A 26,435-nucleotide genomic window follows, 5' to 3' on the forward strand; every position below is an offset into this window, starting at 1 on the left:
CTGCTGATCTACTGGTATTTTCATGCAAACCATTTCTAGGGTTTACAGAGAATGGTCAGAAAAAGAGAAAATATCCAGTGAGCAGCAGTTGTGTGGACGACAAGCCTTGTTGATGTTAGAGGTCAGAGGAGAATGGGCAGACTGGTTTGAGATGATAGAAAGGCAACAGTAACTCAAATAATGAGTTGTTACAACCAAGGTATGCAGAATACCATCTCTGAATGCACAACATGTCGAACCTTAAAGCAGATGGGCCACCGCAGCAGAAGCCCACACTGGGTGCCACTCCTGTCAGATAAGAACAGGAAACTGTGGCTACAATTCTCACAGGCTCACCAAAATTATACAATAGAAGATTGGAATGTTGCCTGATCTGATGAGTCTCGATTTTAGCTGCAAAATTCAGATGGTAGGGCCAGAATTTGGCATAAACAACATGAAAGCATAGATCCATCCTGCCTTGTATCAATGGTTCAGGCTGCTGTTGGTGGTGTAATGGTGTGGGGGATATTTTCATGGCACACTTTGGGCCCCTTAGTACCAATTGAGCATCGTTTAAATGCCATGGCCTAGCTGACCATGTCCATCCTTTTATGACTACAGTGTACCCATTTTTGACGGCTATTTCCAGCACGATAATGCACCATCTCACAAAGCTCAAATCATCTCAAACTGGTTTCTTGAACATGGCAATGAGTTCATTGTACTCCAATGGCCTCCACAGTCACCAAATCTCAATCCAATAGAGCACCTTTGGGATGTGGTGGAACGGGAGATTCAGATCATGGATGTGCAGCCGACAAATCTGCAGCAACTGTGTGATGCTATCAGATCAATATAGACCAACATCTCTGAGGAATGTTTCCAACACCTTGTTAAATCTATGCCACGAGAAATTAAGGCAGTTCTGAAGGCAAAAGAGGGTCCAACCCAATACTGAAACAATAAAGGAAAAACCACGTGCTGGAAGAGATCAAAAGCTACACATAAAAACAGGCAATCCCAAGGCCTGTAAATAAAAATAGTGCAATTAGTAGGGGGTATATGTGAGCGCCAAGAGTAGTGTAATAAAACACTAACAGGCAATTTGATCTATAGAATGGCTACTTGGAAATTATATTATTAAAACTTAAATTAATTATATATTATTAAGTAATAGAGTCTTACAAGTTCAAGGTCCAAAGATATAACACTAATGAGCAAGTACAAAGAATAGTATCATGATATAAGTTTTTAATTAATTAATCAAAACAAAAAATAAAAAATACACATATATGTTAAAAAAATTTCATTATATATCCTAATTGGTACCAATGTTAAAAACTTATCATAGTTTATAGGAAGATATAAAAAAACTTTCACAGAAAAAGAATAAAGCACAGGAGGGTCCTTCACACTTGCCTCAGCTTTTTTGGCACTTTTTAAATCCAAAGACATTCTAAAACCTCAGAAGCCGGACAGCAGCACAAAGGAGCGATACTTAAAAAAAAAAAAATACGGAACTGAGGTAGTTTCTGTTTACCATTATTACCACCATAACACCGGATCTTAAAGGTAACCTTGTATATAACATTACAGGCAGAGCGGATAATAATAATAAAAAGACACTCATCTGGCATTTGATTATTCTGTGCAAATTGGACAAGGAGTCTAAAGACAGCCTTTAGTTCTTTTATTTTTCTGTGGAAAGGAGTATTGGCATATTTTACAATTGTGCACTTAAAAGAACTGTGCAAATCACATTGCTTTTGAAACTCCAGCAGAGTGTTTTTCTTAACTAAAATATTGTGATACATTTACCATATATAATTCTTTTTAACATTTCTACTTCATATGTAAATAGGAGCTTTATTCTTTTTCTGTGAAAGTTTTTTTTATATCTTCCTATAAACTATGATAAGTTTTTAACATTGGTACCAATTAGGATATATAATGAAATTTTTTTAACATATATGTGTATGTTTTATTTTTTGTTTTGATGAATTAATTAAAAACTTATATCATGATACTATTCTTTGTACTTGCTCATTAGTGTTATATCTTTGGACCTTGAACTTGCAAGAATCTATTACTTAATAATATATAATTAATTTAAGTTTTTATAATATAATTTCCAAGTAGCCATTCTATAGATCAAATTGCCTGTTAGTGTTTTATTACACTACTCTTGGCGCTCACATATACCCCCTACTGTCCAACCCAATACTAGCAAGGTGTAACTAATAAAGTGGCCGGTGAGTGTATATACATACACTTATTTAGATGTGTAAATGTATGTATATATCCATTATAGCCCTTTACATTTAAATACCTTGCCATATACCATATATCTTTTAACCATTATAACTTTTTAAAAAATATTTATATAAATAATTTTTATAAGATAGTGTCTATATGAGTGTAACACTTTATTTGTATGTATTTATGTTGTGTTTGGTGCAAGTTTTTATATAGCCCAACCCTTTACGCAAGGACTTAACTTTACTTTGCGATCATATGGTCGCATTCAATTTTACCTTCTAAAATGAGCACAAGTTAGCGCAGGTGCAATCACGCTAATGTTAGTGCACCACTTGTAATCTAGCCTTATTTCTTTTATTTAGTTTAAAAACTTTTACTAGCCAAAACTGCAGCTAATGGCGTAGAAAAAGCAGCAAATAGAAAAAAGATTACTTGAACACTTACACACAACACCTTTGATGGATTGGAATGGGGCTATAGTAAACATATGAAGAATAATGTTACACTTTACTGACAGTTCCTAATTCATGATGACCTGATAACATAGACATGGATATAACAGCAAAAAAATAATTATCATATGCATTTTTCAGAACTAAGTGAAAAGGGTAGATTTCTCCAATTTCAAAACAAACTCAACTATCCGTGGCAGTAAAAAGGTTAATAGACTTGTTTAGACTACGTGAGAATGTGACATTATATCTTAGTTAAGTCTTGTCAATCGATTCCTTTGTGAGATAGGACTGTGGCAGATTGTTTATTGACTATATCTTATGCACCAGCTACAATAAATGGCTTGTTATCAAGACCTTTGTTTGCAAATACCAGACAAATCAGAAGTTCTTCAGCAATGCAGTTATAGCTAAACAACTGAACAGTGATACATTCTAAAAGCTTGATATATTAAACAAAAATTACCTTACAGGGGTCACATTCGCATTGCACTTCATCTCTAATACCAGCATACAATTGCATGCGCTGGTATTACTAGTGAACGCAAATATCGTGCTCACGAAAGTGCAATTTTGCACTCCACTCGTAATCTTAATATTTAAATTATTAAATATTTAAGGGGCAAGATACAATTTTTTTTTTAATTAGCCTTCAAACAGGAACAATTTTGAAAAAAATTATACAATTTTAATATTTTTCATTAGCCCACAGACGCAACATAGAAATATAAATAAAATACAAAGGGGAAAGATACAATTTTACTCATTTTCCATTAGCCTCCAAACAGGCACAATAAGTTAGACAAGTTTTTATGCTGGTAAATAAGGCGCAGAGTGTGATGCACCTGGAGATATTTATCTTTGGTTCGCCTGAGTTTGCCTGTTGAAAGACACAAATAAAAATTGGGCTTTTCATTGATAAATATAATCACACAGGTGCGCTTACACACAGCTCGCTCGTATGAACCCAGATGATAACAATTAGTCGCAATTATTTAGACAATAATAAATCCCTATAAGTCCAAACAGGAGAAGACCTTGGGGCACATTTATCAAGCTCCGTATGGAGCTTGAAGGCCCGTGTTTCTTCATAAACACCTGTTATGAAGCGGCGGTCTACAGACTGCTGCATTATAACCTGTCCACCTGAGGAGGCGGAGATCGCGTTGATTGACACCCCCTGCTAGCGGCCGCGAATCTGCAGGGGGCAGTATTGCACCAGCAATTCACAAGAGCTGCTGGTACAATGCTGAATGCGGAGAGCGTATTGCTCTCCGCATTCAGCTATGTCTGTCGGACCTGATCCGCTGATTGGATCATGTCGGACAGACATTTCACAAATAGGCCCCTAAGACTTATAGGGACATAAGATGTTTATGTTCTCCATAGTAAGAAAACTTTGCAATATACTTCCATTAATTAGTTTGCTCCCTTTTCCGTAAATGTTGGATTTCATGTCCCTTTAATCCTTGCTTAGTCCATACTAAAAAATATGCACATGCGCAGCCTTTATGTACAAATATGGGCTAGATTACAAGTGAAGCGTGCAAGCGAAATTGTAATTTTTTCGACTTTCTGAACACAATGGAAGTAGCATATGTATTAAGAGTTGAAAGTGAACACGTTCGCTCGAGCGCAATTGTGATTTACGCTTGTTGGGTTAGCATGACTTGAGAGCTCATGTGAAGGGTATGGGAAGAAAGAAATGTTGCATAAAACACAACATAAATACATGTAAAAGTACAGTTACACTCATTTAAACCCACAAATTGTACTTGGGTTTCACAGGTCATAATTCATGAATTAACCACGGTGCTAAATCCCTGTTCATCAATGTGAGGACATGTGGTATTCTCTGATAATGATTCAATCTAAATATTAAAATAGAAAATGGTATATTCTGAGGGTTGAACCTGCATCTCTAGATTCCAAACCTGTAGTACTACCACTGCACTATAACAGTTCACAATGTAAGCTAAATGTGAAAAAATATATTTTATATAAGAATAAAATTTAGTTGAAAATTGAATTTAAATTAGAAAAATTAATAATGAAATATGTTAGAATGTGTAAGTTTATGATGATGACTTCAATGATCCACAATATATAATGTAATCATAGAAAATGAATGAGTTCAAAGTCCTTATTCAATCCATGCGGGGTCAGTGTGTTAAGTTTATAGATACATTTGATTTCTGTTGTTAGGATTTTTGTTATGTACCTTCCAAAAAATGCTCAGATACTGAATGTTTCAAATAACCCTTCCTAATATTGTATACATGTTCGTCTAAATGTGTACTCAGGTTTCTAGTTGTACGGCCTACATATTGTATGTGGCATGAACATTACAAGAGATGAATGTCATCCTTTGAGTGGCATGTTATACATTGCTTGATATCATATTTCTTCTTTATATTATAAGATTTAAAGTCAACAATGCGTTTTGCACAATTGTAGAATGATTTACATCCTACACATGGGACACATTTATAAAAATCCTCCAATTTATCATTTAACCAAAACTTTGATCTCTTTTCCTTGATTTAACTTTATGTTAATTCTAATATTAAATTGGGGGCTTTTCTAAAGACAATCTTTGGATGTTCATCAATAATATTAGTTACATTGCTATCTCTTTTTAAAAAATTCTAATGTTTCCTAGTAATGGTTGATATCTCTTTATTTTGTGCACAATAATTTTATAAGTACTCAACTATTAGAATTTGGAGCTATATTTATTGTTTGGTTTTATACATATTTTCTAGTAGTTCTTTCCTATCTTTTGGCTAGATTATGAGTTTTGTGGTAAGGTGATAAAACAGCGTTAACAGGTCCTAACGCTGCTGTTTAACGCCAGCTGCTATTACGAGTCTTGCTGGTATAGGGGCACCGCACACTTTTTTGGCCTTACCGCAAACCGACTTACTTAATTTCATAAAGGCTTTTTTATATGGGACTTCCATAGTGCCGGTATTACGAGTCTGCCTGGGAGGCCAAAAAGTGAGCGGTACACCTTCTACCACCAAGATTTCTAACACATTTTAAAGTCAGTAGTTATGAGTTTTACACTACAAAGCTGTAGCATAAAACTCATAACTAAAGTGCTAAAAAGTACACTAACACCCATAAACTACCTATTAACCCCTAAACCAAGGCCCTCCTGCATTGCAAACACTAAAATAAAATTATTAACCCCTAATCTGCCGCATCAGACATCGCCGCCACTATAATAAACATATTCACCCCTAAACCGCCTCACTCCCGCCTCACAAACACTAGTTAAATATTATTAACCCCTAATCTGCTGTCCCCAACATTGCCGACACCTACATTATATTTATTAACCCCTAATATGCTGCTCCAGACATTGCCGCCACCTACATTATATTTATTAACCCCTAATCTCCCTCCCCCAATGTCGCCACAACCTACCTACATTTATTAACCCCTAATCTGCCGCCCCATCGTCGCTGCCACTATTCTAAATTTATTAACCCCTAAACCTAAGTCTAACCCTAACACCCCCTAACTTAAATATAATTAAAAGAAATCTAAATAAAATTCCTATCATTAACTAAATTATTCCTATTTAAAACTAAATACCTGTAAAATAAACCCTAAGCTAGCTACAATATAACTAATAGCTACATTGTATCTAGCTCAGGGTTTATTTTTATTTCACAGGCAAGTTTGTATTTATTTTAACTAGGTAGAATAGTTACTAAATAGTTATTAACTATTTGCTAACTACCTATCTAAAATAAATACAAATTGACCTGTAAAATAAAACCTAACCTAAGTTACACTAACACCTAATACTACACTACAATTAAATAGCTTCCATAAATTAAATACAATTAAATAAATTAAATACAATTAGCTAAATTACAAAAAACAAACACTAAATTACAGAAAATAAAAAACAAATTACAAGATATTTAAACTAATTACACCTAATCTAATAGCCCTATCAAAATAAAAAAAGTCCCCCCAAAATAAAAAAAACCCTAGCCTAAACTAAATTATCAATAGCCCTTAAAAGGGCCTTTTGCGGGGCATTGCCCCAAAGAAATCAGCTCTTTTACCTGAAAAATAAAATACAAACAACCCTCCCAACAGTAAAACCCACAACCCACACAACCAACCCCCCAAATAAAACTCTAACTAAAAAAACCTAAGCTCCCCATTGCCCTGAAAAGGGCATTTGGATTGGTATTGCCTTTAAAAGGGCATTTAGCTCTTTTGCTGCCCAAAGCCCTAACCTAAAAATAAAACCCACCCAATACACTCTTAAAAAATCCTAACACTAACCCCTGAAGATTCACTTACCGGGAGAAGTCTTCATCCAAGCGGCAAGATGTCCTCAATGAAGCCGGGAGAAGTGGTCTTCCAGACGTGCAGAAGTCTTCATCCAGACGGCATCTTCTATCTTCATCCATTAATTCTGATTGGCTGATAGAATTCTAAGGGACGCCATCTTGGATGACGTCACTTAAAGAGATATTCATTCTGGAAGAAGATTTCATTGGAAGAGGATGCTCCACGCCGGATGTCTTGAAGATGGAGCTGCTCCATGCCGGATGGATGAAGATAGAAGATGCCGTCTGGATGAAGACTTCTGCCCGTCTGGAGGACCACTTCTGCCCGTCTGGAGGACCACTTCTGCCGGCTTTGTTGATGACATTTTGCTGCTTGGATGAAGATTTCTCCCGGTAAGTGAATCTTCGGGGGTTAGTGTTAGGATTTTTTAAGCGTGTATTGGGTGGGTTTTATTTTTAGGTTAGGGCTTTGGGTAGCAATAGAGTTAAATGCCCTTTTAAGGGCAATGTCTATCCAAATGCCCTTTTCAGGGCAATAGGGAGCTTAGGTGTTTTTAGTTAGGGTTTTATTTGGGGGGTTGGTTGTTTGGGTGGTGGGTTTTACTGTTGGGGGGGTTGTTTGTATTTTATTTTTCAGGTAAAAGAGCTGATTTCTTTGGGGCAATGCCCCGCAAAAGGCCCTTTTAAGGGCTATTGATAGTTTAGTTTAGGCTAGGGTTTTTTATTTTGGGGGGGGCTTTTTTATTTTTATAGGGCTCTTAGATTAGGTGTTATTAGTTTAAATATCTTGTAATTTGTTTTTTTATTTTCTGTAATTTAGTGTTTGTTTTTTTAGTGTTTGTTTTTTTTTGTAAATTAGCTAATTGTATTTAATTTATTTAATTGTATTTAATTTCTGTAAGTTATTTAATTGTAGTGTAGTGTTAGGTGTTAGTGTAATTTAGGTAAGGTTTTATTTTACAGGTAAATTATATTTAAGTTAGGGGGTGTTAGGGTTAGGGTCAGACTTCTGTTTAGGGGTTAATAAATTTAGAATAGTGGCAGCGACGTTGGGGCGGCAGATTAGTGGTTAATAAATGTAGGTGGGGCGGTGACATTGGGGGAGGGAGATTAGGGGTTAATAAATATAATGTAGGTGTCAGAGATGTTGGGGGCAGCAGATTAGGGATTAATAAGTATAATGTAGGTGGCAGCGATGTCCGGAGCGGCAGATTAGGGGTTAATAAGTATAATGCAGATGTCGGCGATGTCGGGGGCGGCAGATTAGGGGTTAATAAGTGTAAGATAAGGGGAGTTTAGACTCTGGTTTTATGTTAGGGTGTTAGGTGTAAACATAAATTTAGTTTCCCCATAGGAACCAATTTGGCTGTGTTACGGATCTTTAAGCTGCTTTATTGCAGGTGTTAGGCTTTTTTCAGCCGACTCTCCCCATTGATGTCTATGGGGAAATCGTACACGAGCACGTACAACCAGCTCACGGCTCACTTAAGCAGCGCTGGTATTGGAGTATGGTATGGAGCATAATTTTTCTCTACGCTCACTTCTTGCCTGTTGACGCCGGGTTTAGAAAAACTTGTAATACCAGCGCTGCAGGGCAGTGAGCGGTGAGAATAACGTGCAAGTTAGCACCGCACCCCTGTTACCGCAGAACTTGTAACCTAGGCGTTTATTATTTATTTCCTCTGATACTTTGGTCAAGGTTTCTTTATTGTAATTTTTTCCACAAACCTCTCAATAAAAAAAAATAATCTAATTCTACATACAGTATATGACCTTTTGGAATATTGTTCAACCATATTTTTAAGTGACAACTGTTTGTTTGAATATATGTGTTTACATCTATTGGTTTAAAAAAAGTTTTTGTTTTGATCTTACCATTATCTTTATATATTTTCAAATCAAGATATGTGACAGATAGTGGACTATGTTCCCAACATAATTTTATAGACCAATCATTCCTATTTAAAGTGTTCAGAAAAGTATTTAATTGGACCTCATCTCCTTCTAATTGCCTAGATTACGAGTTTTGCGCTATAGAGGGTGCGAAACGAAATCAACAAAAGTTGCGTTATTTCACCCTCCATAGCGCTGCCATTACAAGTTTCTGAAAAGCCTCCTTGTGCATGCTATATGGTGGCGATAAGCTCCATACCGTACAAAAGCCAAGGACTGAGAATATGTGCTTGTGCGCGCTTTCCCCCATAGACATCAATGGGGATAAGGTGTTAGAAAAAAAATAACACCTGAAATGCGGAATGGTGATCGCCGTAACGCAACCCCATTGATGTCTATGGGGAAAAAAAGTTACATTTAATCCTAACACCCTAACATAAACCCCAAGTCTAAACACCCCTAATCTGCTGCCCCCAACATCGCCGACACCTAAATAAATTTATTAACCCCTAATCTGCTGCTCCTGACATTGCCGATACCTAAATAAATTTATTAACCCCTAATCTGCTGCCCCTGACATTGCCGACACCAAAATAAAGTTATTAACCCCTAATCTGCTGCCCCCGACATTGCTGATACCTAAATAAATTTATTAACCCCTAATCTGCTGCCCCTGACATTGCCGACACCTAAATAAAGTTAACCCCTAATCTGCTGCTCCTGACATCGCCGCCACCTAAATAATGTTTTTAACCGCTTATCTGCTGCTCCTGACATCGCCACCACTAATAAAAGTTATTAACCCCTATTCTGCCCTCCCCGACATCGCTGCCACTAATAAAAGTTATTAACCCCTATTCTGCCGCTCCCTGACAACGCTGCCACAATAATAAATGTATTAACCCCTAAACCTCTGGCCTCCCACATCACCGCCACTAAACAAACCTATTAACTCCTAAACTGCCAGCCCCCCACATCGCAAAAAACTAAATTAAACTATTAACCCCTAAACCTGACAACACCCTAACTTTATATTAGAATTACAATATCCCTAAACTTACCTGTGAAATTAAAAAAAAAAGTTTAAACTATAAATTAACCTAACATAACTATTATACTAAAATTAAAATAACTACCAATTAAAAAAACTAAATTACTCATTAAAAAAACTAACACTACTAAAAAAATTACAAAAAATAAAAAATACGAAATTACAAAAAATAACACACTAACTTACGAAAATTAGTGGCAGATTTTTCTGTAAGGCCACACTGTGACTTCCATCTTGGAAAGCCTGCCACCATATTTGTAAAGGGGAAGTCATGCACTTTCATGAACTTTGTTTTGCATAGGGGACACACACAGAAGGGCCAGGCATGATGCAGGTGAAGACCAGGTTCCTCTAGCCCCCCCTGTAGTGACATCACTACTGATTGCAGGGCCAAATGGCCCCCAAGAGGGGCAGGTCTGCTCTTGATTGATAATAATTAAATAATTTACGCCCCTATATTTATCTTGTACTTGAACCTTTAAAAGAAAATAATGTGACACCAACTCCTTCATCTTGCCTAAAATAAACAAATAGAAAGAAATAATCTTTTCTGTCTTAAATAGCAGCTGGGTTATGTACATTCAGGAAATATAATATCTTTAGAAAAATGAGCAAATGAGAACATTGTAAAATAATTTAAAAAAAACATGAAATGAAAATAAGATAAATAAAACATGGTATTTGACTCCCCATTGCATTATTTCTATTTCATACTCATTAAAGGGTTGTGAAACTGAATATTTTTCTCTCGTGATTCTGATAGAGCATATAATTGTAAACAACCTTTCAATTTACTTCTGTTATTTAATTTGCTTTGTTCTTTTGGACTATTTTTTTAAAGCATACCTAGGTATGCTCAGGGACCGCAATGCACTACTCAGAGCTAGCTGATGATTGGCAGCTGCACATATATGTCTCTTGTTGTACATTGTTTTTGCTACAACAAAGAATAGCAAGAGAATGAAGCAAATTTGATAACAGAAGTACAATGGAAAGTTGTTTAAAATGATATACTTTATCTGAATCATGAAAGAAACATTTTGGGTTTCATGTACCTTTAAACAGAAATAATTTACAATGTTACTATTCACTTTTTTTAATCAGTTCTGATAATAAATTGAATAAGGAACATACACACCATACTAAACTATCTGTTTATATTTTATAACTTTCATTAGCAGGGTATTTCCCCCTCCCAGCCCACTAGTGATATCAAAATAATTTGTTATAGACCCAAGGAAGACCCAGTCTTTTTTCATGGATGGATGGTTACTAATGCTGGGACTACATTATACTCAAATTTGTCTTTATTTTTTTATCCTAAAAATAAAATTAGATTATCAGCATATTTTTGGTTTAAACCCTTTGCTACCGGGACTTTCAGAGAAGAACTTGCCCAAAATACCAGAAAGATTTGAAGCATTTTTGCTATCATTCCATTTAAACAGAAATAGAGCCTTGTTTCTTTTTTATTTATTTGTTAAAACTCTATATTTTAGTAGACATTCCAAAGTATTGATTCAGGCCCCTTTTGGTATATTTATGGCCACCATTTCCCCAACAAATGCAATCAAATAAAACAAATTGTTAACTTTTTCACAAACTTTTGGTTTCTCACTGAAATTATTTACATACTTCTTGTGCAACCATGGCACAAATGATTGTAAAAGCTTCTCTGGGTTCCGAAATAGCAGACATACATGGCTTTGCAATTGCTTTTTGGTAATTAGAATGTCGCTAATTGCAGTTGCGCACCACACTTCTATTATTCCCGGCAGTGAAGGGTAGCTTGTAAGGTTAATTTTAGGCAAGAAAGAAATCCGTAGCAACTCCTCTTCACAAGAAACAAAGTATCCATAACAAAATAGAAAAATGTATTTGTAGCAAGTGCAACATAAAAACAGAACGTGAGTACACAGCTCACACAATCAGGAAGGAGTATCCAGTAGTGCAGAGAACGGCAGACATGTTTCGTGTGGGGCCTCCACACTTGTTCACTGCTACAGACTGCACATACTAGTTTCACCTTTTAAAGGTACATACTTCAATTTGACACACATGTGATATTAAAAACTTCCTGTCTATACTAGTTAATTATATACACGCAATTGTATGTCAAACAGGCTCATTCTAATAATAACATGATAATAGTCAAAAAGTAAAGCCTAAATTACAACAACATATGCGTTTTTAATACTAAGAGGTAAAAGAGATCATACAAAGATATACAGATTAAATAAACAAGTTAACATCCGTCTCCATATTTATTCCTTATTATTTTGTGCTACTGCTGGCTTGTAGCTGCTCCTCTAAAGAAATAAGGGGTTCACAAATTTCAATTAAACGGAAAGTCTACATTTTTGTCATCTTAAAGTTTTACTTTAGATTAAGCTGCAAATAGCATCCTGCATCCTTTCTATATTATGCAGCTGGAATGGCAAAAAAGGTTATTTTAAAATGAATATTGTTTCTGGCCACGTTGAAATGGCTGCCAAGCTCTGCCCACTGATGACACAATCTGTGCTGTATATGGCGTCCCAATCACAAAAGGCTCACTAGTTGGATTCAACAGACTGTCAATGCTATTCGGCAGAGGGCCTAGATGCAGTCCAGATCGTGATGTCATCAGTGGGCGGAGCTTGGCAGCCATTTCAAAGTGGCCAAAAACAATATTCATGTGAAATAACTTTTTTACCATTCCTGCTGCATGATATAGAAAGGGGTGCAGGAGGCTATTTGCAGCTTAATCTAAGGTAAGGCTGTAAAATGACTAAGGTGTAGACTGTCCCTTTAACAAAGGAGAAATTTTGTCAAAAATTAATTTGAATTAAAATAACCCCATGAGCAAATCCCGGACAAAATGAAATAATTCTTTTTTCATGATGAACAATTTGTTTTTTCAATAGTTAACCCCTGCAAAGTAGTTAAACACATAGTTAAATTGAGCTCTAGTGTTGTAAAACACTACCGGGCTGTAGCTTAACACATCTGGTGAGCCAATGACAAGAGATATATGTCTAAGTAGCGCATTGCTGATTCTGAGCCTCTCAAGCCCTTCACCAAAGGATACCAATAGAATAATTAATCTTGTCTATTTAATACACTGCTTAAGCAGAGCACCATTGCCACTTTGGAGGTATCAATAAAGCCCTTATTTGACTGTAAGTTTATCACTGGGAGGAGCTTTTGGAACAACAGAACCAGTATCCCAAGGTGACTCGAACCAAGAATATACACCTATACCCCCCCCCCCCCCCAGTTACCACAGTACAGTTCCAGCCTTTATGAATTTTGTATTTGTATTATTTTTAACCTTTAGATTGCTCCTTTGTAAGTATAACAACTTGTGGCACTTTCTGGCTATTCAGTGTAATGAGACATTTTCCATATATGGCAATTTTTAATTATGTAATGCATTTAACAGTTTGTTGTATAGCATTCTAATCTACATAAATCGGCACTAAACAGGTTTCTTGCTTGTTAGATAACTGAAGATGTTTACAGAGTTCTACTGATCACAGTGAGCTGCATATCTCTGCCAAGTTCTTCAAGCGGTGTCCTACTTAGTATTCACTAAAAGATTTTCATGTATGTAATTAAACATTCACCAGTGGGGTGTTTCTCCTTTACAAATAACCCTTTGAAGTATCTTCTTCAACTACAAGATCTAAAATAATTTGCTGAATCATATATCTGAATCATATATCCTGCAAAAACAATACTAAGATCCCTTAACCCCTTAACCAAATGACGGGTAGGTGGTCCAGCAGCGGAGGGGGGAGGGAGGTGGAGGAAGTGGGATTACCCTACAATACAAAAAAAAAATGTGGGGTAGTGGGCCCTAGCTAATGATCGTGGGAAGGGGGGGGGAGGTGGTACCACCACACTACAGAAAAAAAAAGTTAAAGAAAAAAAGAAAAAAAAAAAAAGTATGTATAGGTACTGGCAGACAGCTGCCAGTTCTAAAGATGGCCAAAATTAGTGGGTGGGGGAGGGATAGAGAGCTATTTGGGGGGATCAGGGACGTGGGAGGGTTATGAAGGATCACTACACTGCAGAAAAAACAAACAAATATATATATAAAAAAAAAAACTTAACTGCATACTGGCAAAATTTCTGCCAGTACCTAAGATGGTGGTGACCACTTGGGAGTGAGGAGAGCTGTTTAGGAGGGATCAGGTAGGGATCAATGGATGGGAGATGTCAGGTGTAAGGGTAATCTGTACACTGCGGCTAAAATTAACCTTACACTCTACCTGATTAATCCCTTCACTGCCGGAAATAATAGAAGTGTGGTGCACAGCTGTAAGGGGCCTTCAAATTACTAAACACCAATGGCAAAGCCATGCAAGCCTGCTATTTGTGAACAAAGGGAATCCCAGAGAAGCTTTTGCAATCATTTGTGTCATGATTGCACAAGCAGTATGTAAAAAATTTATGTGAGAAACCCAAAATGTGTAAAAAAGTTAACAATTTTCTTTTCATATAATCACATTTGGCTGCGAAAAGGTGGCAGGAAATATACTAAAATGAGCCTAGATTGAGTTAAATTGTCTACTTAAAAAAAAAAAAAAAAAAAAAAAAAATATATATATATATATATATATATATATATAGTTTTGACAGGTACATCCCGGTCAAAGGCAGTCACGGTCACTTAAGCTTATTAAGCCACTTTCACCTGTGTATTCACAGTCCACTTCCAATCTCACAAGACTCGCTATTGTTGCTCCCACCGCTTGGTTGATGTGGAATGTGGATGGGGATCCTCACTGTCTTGGCCCATGGTAGTATGTACACTCGGCCGGTCATGCCGAGGCAAAGAAACAAAACACGTGTATCACCGCTGGGAACACTCTCTATGCGGCTTCTTCAAAGAGTAACTTTTCCATGAAAAGCTACGTTTTGAAGAAGCCGCATAGAGAGTGAAAGCGGCTTAATAAGCTGAAGTGACCATGACTGCCTTTGACCAGAGCTACAAGATGTACAATTACTTCAATTGGTGAGAATATCTCATGCACTGTCCCTCAGTGGGGTCCCTTAGGTGAGGGTCAGTCCTCAGTAAGCTGTACCCCTGGGAGTGGGACGCTGGCTTTATTTCCATACTGCGTGCCCATGACTTAGGCTGGTCTGTGCTGCATGTGCTGGTTCCCTGCTACTTACACAGCTTCATTTGCATATGCTCATTAACTCTCAAAATGTATTACTTTGCTTGGTTGGCAATACGTTTATAAGAGACTCAGCTTTGCTATTTATTGATTGCATGATTGATTGCTGGATGAGTCATACAGCTCCTGCTTTTGCTTTGACTCTTTGATACATGTATCGCCTTTTTTCTGCAAACGCCACCATCAATCTATTTTTTGAGCTCTCTTTTTAACTAGGGGGACCCCCTTTCCAATGGCCATTGGTATTTAGGTGTATTTTTAGTGGCACTATTGTCGGATTATTAGATGTTATTATTTATTTATTTACACATATCCATGTTATGTTCAATTAATAAATGTATTATCTTTTTATATGCACTTTATAAGTATATGTGTTTTTTCCCCTAGGGCCACCAATTCTTTGACGCAGTACTGGATGACTTTATTAATATATATTTTTTACTTAATCGATAGTGCTGGCTAGGGCATACTGTCCCTTCCCTGCTACTTTCCTATTATTGAGATATATATATATATATATATATATATATATATATATATATATATATATATATATATATATATATATACTTTAGAGTCCTTTCCACTCAAATAAATTTAAACATACAAATTAATTTTTAATATTTTATTATGTGTTATACTGTGTATTTACTGTAAATATTTTACATTCCAATGCGCTTCACATAGTAGAAAATGTTCTTAGCATTTTTAAATATATTCCCATATATATCTATATACAGTCATGGTCAAAAATATTGGAACTCCTGTCAGATAATGCACCACTTCGCCCAGAAAATTGTTTCAATTACAAATGCTTAGGCATTATCATGTTTATTTCTTTTGTTTGTATTGGTATGACACAAAAAAAATGAAGAAAAAAAGCCAAATCTGACACATTCCACGCAAAACTCCAAAAATGGACTGGACAAAATTATTGGCACCCTCAATTTAATATTTGGTAGCACACCCCTTGGAAAAAATAACTGAAATCAATTGCTTCCTGTAACCATCAATGATTTTCTTACACCTCTCTACTGGAATTTTGGACCACTTTTCTTTCGCCAACTGATCCAGGTCTCTCTCCACAAGTGCTCTATGGGATTGAGATCTGGACTCATTGCTGGCCAGTTCAGTAGTACTCTCCAGCACTTTGTCTTAGACCATTTCTGGGTGCTTTTTTATGTGTGCTTTGGATCATTGTCCTGCTGTAAGACCCATGACCTCTGACGGAAACCCAACTTTCTGACACTGGGCCCTACACTGCACCACATAATTCTTTGGTAGTCTTCAGATTTCATAATGCCATGCACACAGTCAAGACATCCAGAGCCTGAGGTAGCAAAGCAACCCCAAAACATCAGTGAACCTCCACCATGTTTGACTGTAGGGACTGTATTTGTTTCTTTAAAAGCCTCATTTCTTTTTCTGAATACAGTAGAATGATGAGCTCAACTAAAAAGCTGTAATTTTGTTTTGTCTGTCCACAGCACATTCTCCCTAAAGAATTTTGGCTTCCTCAGGTAAGTTTTGGCAAACTCCAAGTTGGCTTTTTTATGTTTCTGTGTCAGCAGTGGGGTCCTCCTGGGCAGGCCCGCCATCAGGGGGTGAAAGGGGCACTACAGCAGGGTGCTATTGAGGGCGGGAAATGTCATTGCAAGGAGTAAAGCATTAGCATTTGAGAATATGTTTGAGTGTGCACTAAGCCACTATGGACAGTGTGAGACAGACTTGGCACTTCAGTTTGTACAGTGTGTGCCTGAGTCAGACGGCAGATCACTTTCATTTGCAAAGGAGGTAGGACTTACTTAGCAAATGTTTTTTTATTTCTTTGTGCAATTTCGGATTTCAGTGTAGTAGTTGTATGGGGGGGGGGGGGCAGGGGTCCATAAAATCTCTTTTTTTTTTAGCAATATGCAGCAGTGTATTTATGGTTATTTGACAATGCTGTAGAAATTCTATATTTAAAACCATGCAGACATCTTTCCTCCTCAATACACAAATGGTAGATGCCCTAATTACATTCCAGTTTACTGCCCCTTTCTAGTTGCCAGAATGGAGTTTTATCTAAGATTTTTACATCTGCATAAAATGTTATACTCTCAGGCTAAGATTGTTCAGTGTTTGGAATGAGACAGATTAACTTACACTGTTCAGTTTACACTACAGCTGACGTAATTTTGAAATACATTCAAACATGCCTAAATCCTGCATTTAACCAGATCTAATGGTATGAGACTGAGTACCACAGCTTATGGTTCCACCAAGACCATATAGAGTACAGTATTTTCAAAATCCATAAGTGCAGCTGACAGATGGGAACATTTGTACACCAGATTTGGAGTGGTGCTCTTGGTTGGGGAAAATAGAGGGGAAAAACCCCCAAACATATGTCAACCTTTCAAAAGTACTTTTCTTCATCTACCCATTCTGACAGATCATTACATGTACAATTTTGAATTCACAGAAGTATTTTTGTTTGCACATTTACAAATATGATTCTTTAAAATGTGATCTCTTAATTGCTGCTATTTTTTAGCATGCATGTCACACATTGTTGATTTAGGGGATGGCAATGTGCAGAAATTTTACCTCCTGTGAGTGTTTCTGTGGGTGTCTGTGTTTATGTCTTTGCGCTTTTGTTGGTGTCTCTATGAGTATGTATCTATTTTTTTTCTGTGGGTCTCTCTGTGAGGGTGTGTTTGTCTGTCTTTGTGCATTTTCTGTGGATGTCTCTGTGAGGGTGTGTGTATGTCTTTGTGCATTTTCTGTGGATGTCTCTGTGAGGGTGTGTGTGTATGTCTGTGCATTTTCTGTGGGTGTCTCTGTGAGGGTGTGTGTGTATGTCTTTGTGAATGTTCTGTGGATGTCTCTGCGAGGGTGTGTGCGTATGTCTGTGCATTTTCTTTGGGTGTCTCTGTGAGGGTGTGTGTGTGTGTATATACTGTATTTCTTTGTGTATTTTCTGTGGATGCCTCTGTGAGGATGGGTGTGTATGTCTTTGTGTGTTTTCTGTGGATATCTCTGTAAGGTTGTGTGTATATGTCTTTGTGCATTTTCTGTGGATTTCTCTATGAGGGTGTGTGCGCATGTCTTTGTGTATTTTCTGTGGGTATCTCAGTGAGGGTGTGTGTGTGTCATTGTGCATTTTCTGTTGATGTTTCTGTGAGGGTATGTGTGTATTTCTTTGTGCATTTTCTGTGGGTGTCTCTGTGAGGGTGTGTGTGTATATATGTCTGTGTATTTTCTGTGGATGCCTCTGTGAGGGTGGGTGTGTATGTCTTTGTGTTTTTTTCTGTGGATGTCTCTGTGAGGGTGTGTGTATGTATGTCTGTGTTTTCTGTGGATGTCTCTGTGAGGGTGTGTGCGTATATCTTTGGGAATTTTCTGTGGGTGTCTCTGTGAGGGTGTGTATGTGAGTCATTGTGCATTTTCTGTTGATGTCCCTGTGAGGGTATGTGTGTATTTCTTTGTGCATTTTCTGTGGGTGTCTCTGTGAGGGTGTGCGTGTGTGTATGTGTATGTCTTTGTATTTTCTGTAGATGCCTCTGTGAGGGTGTGTGTGTATGTCTTTCTGTGTTTTCTGTGGATGTCTCTGCGAGGGTGTGGGTGTATATGTATGCCTGTGTTTTCTGTGGATGTCTCTGTGAGGGTATGTGCATATGTCTTTGTGCATTTTCTGTGGGTGTATCTGCAAGGGTCTGTGTGTATGTATGTCTGTGTGTTTTCTGTGGATGTCTCTGTGAGGGTGTGTGCATATGTCTGCGTGTTTTCTGTGGGTGTCTCTGTGAGGGTGTGTGCATATGTCTGTGTATTTTTTATGGGTGTCTCTGTGAGGGTGTGTGCATATGTCTGTGTGTATTCTTTGGGTGTCTCTGTGAGGATGTGTGTGTGTCGTTGTGCATTTTCTGTTGATGTTTCTGTGAGGGTATGTGTGTATTTCTTTGTGCATTTTCTGTGGGTGTCTCTATGAGGGTGTGTGTGTATATATGTCTGTGTATTTTCTGTGGATGTCTCTGTGAGGGTAGGTGTGTATGTCTTTGTGTTTTTTCTGTGGATGTCTCTGTGAGGGTGTGTATATGTATGTCTGTGTTTTCTGTGGATGTCTCTGTGAGGGTGTGTGCGTATGTCTTTGGGAATTTTCTGTGGGTGTCTCTGTGAGGGTGTGTATGTGTGTCATTGTGCATTTTCTGTTGATGTCTCTGTGAGGGTATGTGTGTATTTCTTTGTGCATTTTCTGTGGGTGTCTCTGTGAGGGTGTACATGTGTGTATGTGTATGTCTTTGTGTATTTTCTGTAGATGCCTCTGTGAGGGTGGGTGTGTATGTCTTTGTGTGTTTTCTGTGGATGTCTCTGTGAGGGTGTTGGTGTATATATATGCCTGTGTTTTCTGTGGATGTCTCTGTGAGGGTATGTGCATATGTCTTTGTGCATTTTCTGTGGGTGTCTCTGCGAGGGTGTGTGTGTGTATGTATGTCTGTGTGTTTTCTGTGGATTTCTCTGTGAGGGTGTGTGCATATGTCTGCGTGTTTTCTGTGGGTGTCTCTGTGAGGGTGTGTGCATATGTCTGTGTATCTCTGTGAGGATGTGTGTGTATATAGAAAGGAGTGTACACAGCGCCAACAGAGGCCTAAGGGTCGATATACACACTAGTAATGGGAATAAGATATAATAATATATTTATTGACCAGATACACTAAAAGATACGATAAAATTAGAATTAAAATTAAAATTTAGACATTAAAAATTGTGGAACAGGTACAGAGATCCTTGTTCCTTACAATGAAGCAAGAAGGGGGGTCCCGTAAGATGAGAACGGAAAACAAGTTCTATGTGATATACCAACTGGCAAGTGTAATTAAAATAACTGGTAGAAAAAAAGCAAGTGCTAATTAAAACAACTGGTAGAAAAAAACACAGATAATTACTGGTGACGATGTCCCAGTCAAAGTGAAGAAAAAAGCTAAATATAAATGATACTGAAAGAAGTCAGATTATGGTGATATAACCTAAAATATAATCTGAAATACAACCTAAAATAGATTAAAAGCAGCTGATTACTGGTGACGATGTCCCAGTAAAGGGCTGAAAGTAATAGCTGGTTAATGCAATGCAAATGCAGCACGATAAAACGGCCTGCAGTTATGGATCCATATCTGAGGGATAGCCTAGGTTGACTGTGGTAAAGATGTGATAGTTAAGGGGTCTAAAAGCGGAGTCCGCTCCCAATAGATACAAATAACAAATGTGGAGTGCCGTCGCACAATGTGAGCAAAAGTGTGATAAACAAGGGATTAAACAAACAAAAGTACAATAAAAAACAAACGTACAATAATGATCCAAACAGTATGGTCAACAGAGAATGGGGAAAAAAATAGATAATGAATGTATATCTATGTGACAAATGGAAAAAATTACAAAAAAATTCCAAAAAAATCTCAAAAAAATGTGTGTTCAAAACAATGTTCAAAAAAATGTTCAAAACATGTGTCCAAATAAAGTCAGTGGAGAAATTAAAACCAACAGTAACGTTATATCCAAATGCAAAAGTATTCAATTGGTAAAGTGCTCCAAATAGAAAAAGTGAGAAAAAAAGAGGAGACCTTGGATCCCAATGCGTCCTTAATGGAAATCAGCTGCTCCTGTGATATACTGGTCGATTCCTAAAATAAAAAATAAAACATAGCGTGGCACAGTTTTCATATACTCAGAAATATTGAAAAGATGCTTACCAATGGGTCTACGCGTTTCAGTCCTCAATGGACCTTTATCAAGACTGGTACATTGGTAAGCTAAGCACCTTTATATAGAGATCCTAATTCTGTGACCGGAAGTGACTTAAACTGATTCTACTTCCGGTTTCGTGACTTATTTTGATATTGATAGATTATTTATTGTGATAATATTGTACTTTACACCTTTAATTTATTAGTGATCTACCTTTAAATGGCTTGTATATAGAGTTTTCTCGGCTCCTAATATGGTTATGATTCTCGAGTTGGTAATGACACTTCCGGTGGAAGGTCCCAGGTCCGTTAATGTAAACAGACCTGGCGTCACTTCCGGTTGTAAGTTTCACTCTTGGGTGTTAGATCGAGTCTACCTTGATCGTATATAGCCAATCAATCAAGTGGTCGTGTCACAGGGCCATCTGGTGTTTCCTTTTGCGATTGTAAAAAGCATATTTGCATCGCTGATCTCAGGACTATTGGCGGAACAGGGGCTCAGCCGTCACTTCCGGTTCATGGATGTTACGATAAAGGCCGAAATGGCCTCATCTCTTTATGATTTCTAAAAACAAATCCATTGATACAGTAATCACCTCAAATTAATTTGTTCACTTGTATAGTACTGGACAGATACAGAATAGTTCATTTTGTCATGACATCACAATTCATACGTTCTGTTAGTGACTAACAGGGGTGTGTAAAGGACACCTATCCTGATTGGTTCAAACTTTTTGGAACATCCTCATGTGTCTCTTATAAATAAAATGTCTCATAGTATGTATAGCAATATGAAATCATAAACAATCAAACTAAAAGATTAAAGAACAGAGTGGGAACACTAGAGCTGTGCTCTAATCACACCTTACATAAGGATTAGAAATAGAGATGTCAAAGAATAAATGCCTGCGATCAACTATTGCGTTTAACAACACATAGTGTCTAATATGATCAGACTAAGAAGTTAACATACCTCTGCTCCTAACATAATTGTCTAGTATTTAGATACCCCATATTAGGAGTGGTCTCTAAAAATAAGCTGAGTACTAAAAACGATGGTGAACTTATATTATGTGCCTAGTGAACATATTGTATACCTAGTGAAAAAATTGGATATTATCGCATATCATGGTCAAAAATAATCTCAACAGAAACCCATTTTGAGTCCTCCTATTAGATTGCCCTTCTCTCTTGATAACGAGAGGGGTAATCGGAGGGGGGATCAGATGTGCTTTATCATAATTGGGTCACCGGTGGGGATAATTCCAAATGTTAGGAGAATGTGGACATGAACCGTTTCTCCTTGAGTTGGAGATGAGTCTCTTAAAACTATGTGGGATGACTACATTTATTGTCTATACAAGAGATTGATGAACTCCTAGAAAAAAAGGGTTTATTATAAACAGGGTTATTATAAACAGTATCTTAAAAGGACAGATGTGGGTAATAGAAAACCTGCAAAATAGATGCCATACATCAGAGGTGTTTGCTGTTCAGATGTGGAATGATATAATATATAGCGCTGAGGGGTCATATTTTGCTGTAAGTCTACAGGGTTTAGGGATATAAGTGGGGTCACTAGGAATAGTATTACTATAGAAAGAGAGGTCTCCCATTTGGATCTTTGTACAAGAGGAAGTGTGTTTGGTGGATATAGAATAATAGATGGACATTAATTGAAGAGGTGGGTGAGGTCTTCTCTATTATTTAGACCTTTCGGATGTAAACTATCTAATAAAAAGATCCATTTAGATTCAACTTTGAGAAGGGTTTTTTCAAAGTCTCCTCCTCTCCAATTTTTGATCACTTTTTGTATGCCCATAAACTTCATCTCCTGTATTTTGCCATTGTGTTTATTGGCAAAATGTTTATAAAGTATCGTATCTTTATTCTGTTTTTCAATTAACAGTATATGCTCTCTCATCCGATCTCTGAGGCTTCTTGAGGTCTGGCCAATATACTGAAGGCCACAGGAACACTCCATGAGGTAAATGATCCCTCTATCCTGGCATCTGATGAGGTCCTTAATGTTGAATTCTTCTCCAGTCTGAGTAGATTTGAATGTTTTTGTCTTGACTCCTCTTCTACAAGCTTTACAGCTCGGACAAGGGAAAAAACCTTTAATCAGTTTCCCCTGTGCACTTTGCGTGTTGAGTTTTTTCTTTCGTGGCAGACTAGGAGCCAGTTTGTTTTTAAGATTCCCAGTTTTCTTGTAAACAAAAGTTGGTTGATCTGGGAGTTTGTCTCCAATAATATCATCATTTTTCAACAGATGCCAATGTTTCTTGAAGATTTTTTCCATCACATGCCTGTTACTGCTGTACTATGTGATCATTGGTACGTTGAGTGCTCCTTCTATCCCAAATTTCTTCCTCTCTTTGTATTTTGTTAATTCCTTTCTTTCCACCTTTCTTACTTCCTCTATCTTGAGGTCCAATTCTTCCTCCTTATAACCCCTTTCGATAAATTTTTCTTTTAGACGTATTGCTTGTTGTTCCCATGTTTTGATGTTAGAACAATTTTTTCGAATCCTTAGGAGTTGGCTTTTGGGGATATTATCTTTCCACTTTTCGTGATGGCAACTTTCATAATGTACATAGTTGTTGCTATCAACTGTTTTGAAGTGTGTGGAAGTTTCCCATTTGTCATTTTTCACTTCAATTTGTAAGTCTAAGAAGACAATTTCCTTTAGGCTCCAAGTATGGGTAAATTTAAGATTCAAGGTATTTTCATTCATGACCTCAATTGTGTATAAGAGGTCTTGTATTGAACCTTTCCAGATGATTAAAAAATTGTTCTAACATCAAAACATGGGAACAACAAGCAATACGTCTAAAAGAAAAATTTATCGAAAGGGGTTATAAGGAGGAAGAATTGGACCTCAAGATAGAGGAAGTAAGAAAGGTGGAAAGAAAGGAATTAACAAAATACAAAGAGAGGAAGAAATTTGGGATAGAAGGAGCACTCAACGTACCAATGATCACGGAGTACAGCAGTAACAGGCATGTGATGGAAAAAATCTTCAAGAAACATTGGCATCTGTTGAAAAATGATGATATTATTGGAGACAAACTCCCAGATCAACCAACTTTTGTTTACAAGAAAACTGGGAATCTTAAAAACAAACTGGCTCCTAGTCTGCCACGAAAGAAAAAACTCAACACGCAAAGTGCACAGGGGAAACTGATTAAAGGTTTTTTCCCTTGTCCGAGCTGTAAAGCTTGTAGAAGAGGAGTCAAGACAAAAACATTCAAATCTACTCAGACTGGAGAAGAATTCAACATTAAGGACCTCATCAGATGCCAGGATAGAGGGATCATTTACCTCATGGAGTGTTCCTGTGGCCTTCAGTATATTGGCCAGACCTCAAGAAGCCTCAGAGATCGGATGAGAGAGCATATACTGTTAATTGAAAAACAGAATAAAGATACGATACTTTATAAACATTTTGCCAATAAACACAATGGCAAAATACAGGAGATGAAGTTTATGGGCATACAAAAAGTGATCGAAAATTGGAGAGGAGGAGACTTTGAAAAAACCCTTCTCAAAGTTGAATCTAAATGGATCTTTTTATTAGATAGTTTACATCCGAAAGGTCTAAATAATAGAGAAGACCTCACCCACCTCTTCAATTAATGTCCATCTATTATTCTATATCCACCAAACACACTTCCTCTTGTACAAAGATCCAAATGGGAGACCTCTCTTTCTATAGTAATACTATTCCTAGTGACCCCACTTATATCCCTAAACCCTGTAGACTGACAGCAAAATATGACCCCTCAGTGCTATATATTATATCATTCCACATCTGAACAGCAAACACCTCTGATGTATGGCATCTATTTTGCAGGTTTTCTATTACCCACATCTGTCCTTTTAAGATACTGTTTATAATAACCCTGTTTATAATAAACCCTTTTTTTCTAGGAGTTCATCAATCTCTTGTATAGACAATAAATGTAGTCATCCCACATAGTTTTAAGAGACTCATCTCCAACTCAAGGAGAAACGGTTCATGTCCACATTCTCCTAACATTTGGAATTATCCCCACCGGTGACCCAATTATGATAAAGCACATCTGATCCCCCCTCCGATTACCCCTCTCGTTATCAAGAGAGAAGGGCAATCTAATAGGAGGACTCGAAATGGGTTTCTGTTGAGATTATTTTTGACCATGATATGCGATAATATCCAATTTTTTCACTAGGTATACAATATGTTCACTAGGCACATAATATAAGTTAACCATCGTTTTTAGTACTCAGCTTATTTTTAGAGACCACTCCTAATATGGGGTATCTAAATACTAGACAATTATGTTAGGAGCAGAGGTATGTTAACTTCTTAGTCTGATCATATTAGACACTATGTGTTGTTAAACGCAATAGTTGATCGCAGGCATTTATTCTTTGACATCTCTATTTCTAATCCTTATGTAAGGTGTGATTAGAGCACAGCTCTAGTGTTCCCACTCTGTTCTTTAATCTTTTAGTTTGATTGTTTATGATTTCATATTGCTATACATACTATGAGACATTTTATTTATAAGAGACACATGAGGATGTTCCAAAAAGTTTGAACCAATCAGGATAGGTGTCCTTTACACACCCCTGTTAGTCACTAACAGAACGTATGAATTGTGATGTCATGACAAAATGAACTATTCTGTATCTGTCCAGTACTATACAAGTGAACAAATTAATTTGAGGTGATTACTGTATCAATGGATTTGTTTTTAGAAATCATAAAGAGATGAGGCCATTTCGGCCTTTATCGTAACATCCGTGAACCGGAAGTGACGGCTGAGCCCCTGTTCCGCCAATAGTCCTGAGATCAGCGATGCAAATATGCTTTTTACAATCGCAAAAGGAAACACCAGATGGCCCTGTGATACGACCACTTGATTGATTGGCTATATACGATCAAGGTAGACTCGATCTAACACCCAAGAGTGAAACTTACAACCGGAAGTGACGCCAGGTCTGTTTACATTAACGGACCTGGGACCTTCCACCGGAAGTGTCATTACCAACTCGAGAATCATAACCATATTAAGAGCCGAGAAAACTCTATATACAAGCCATTTAAAGGTAGATCACTAATAAATTAAAGGTGTAAAGTACAATATTATCACAATAAATAATCTATCAATATCAAAATAAGTCACGAAACTGGAAGTAGAATCAGTTTAAGTCACTTCCGGTCACAGAATTAGGATCTCTATATAAAGGTGCTTAGCTTACCAATGTACCAGTCTTGATAAAGGTCCATTGAGGACTGAAACGCGTAGACCCATTGGTAAGCATCTTTTCAATATTTCTGAGTATATGAAAACTGTGCCACGCTATGTTTTATTTTTTATTTTAGGAATCGACCAGTATATCACAGGAGCAGCTGATTTCCATTAAGGACGCATTGGGATCCAAGGTCTCCTCTTTTTTTCTCACTTTTTCTATTTGGAGCACTTTACCAATTGAATACTTTTGCATTTGGATATAACGTTACCGTTGGTTTTTAATTTCTCCACTGACTTTATTTGGACACATGTTTTGAACATTTTTTTGAACATTGTTTTGAACAC

Source organism: Bombina bombina, chromosome 2 (assembly GCF_027579735.1).
Source record: "Bombina bombina isolate aBomBom1 chromosome 2, aBomBom1.pri, whole genome shotgun sequence".
In the NCBI taxonomy this organism is placed as follows: Eukaryota; Metazoa; Chordata; class Amphibia; order Anura; family Bombinatoridae; genus Bombina; species Bombina bombina.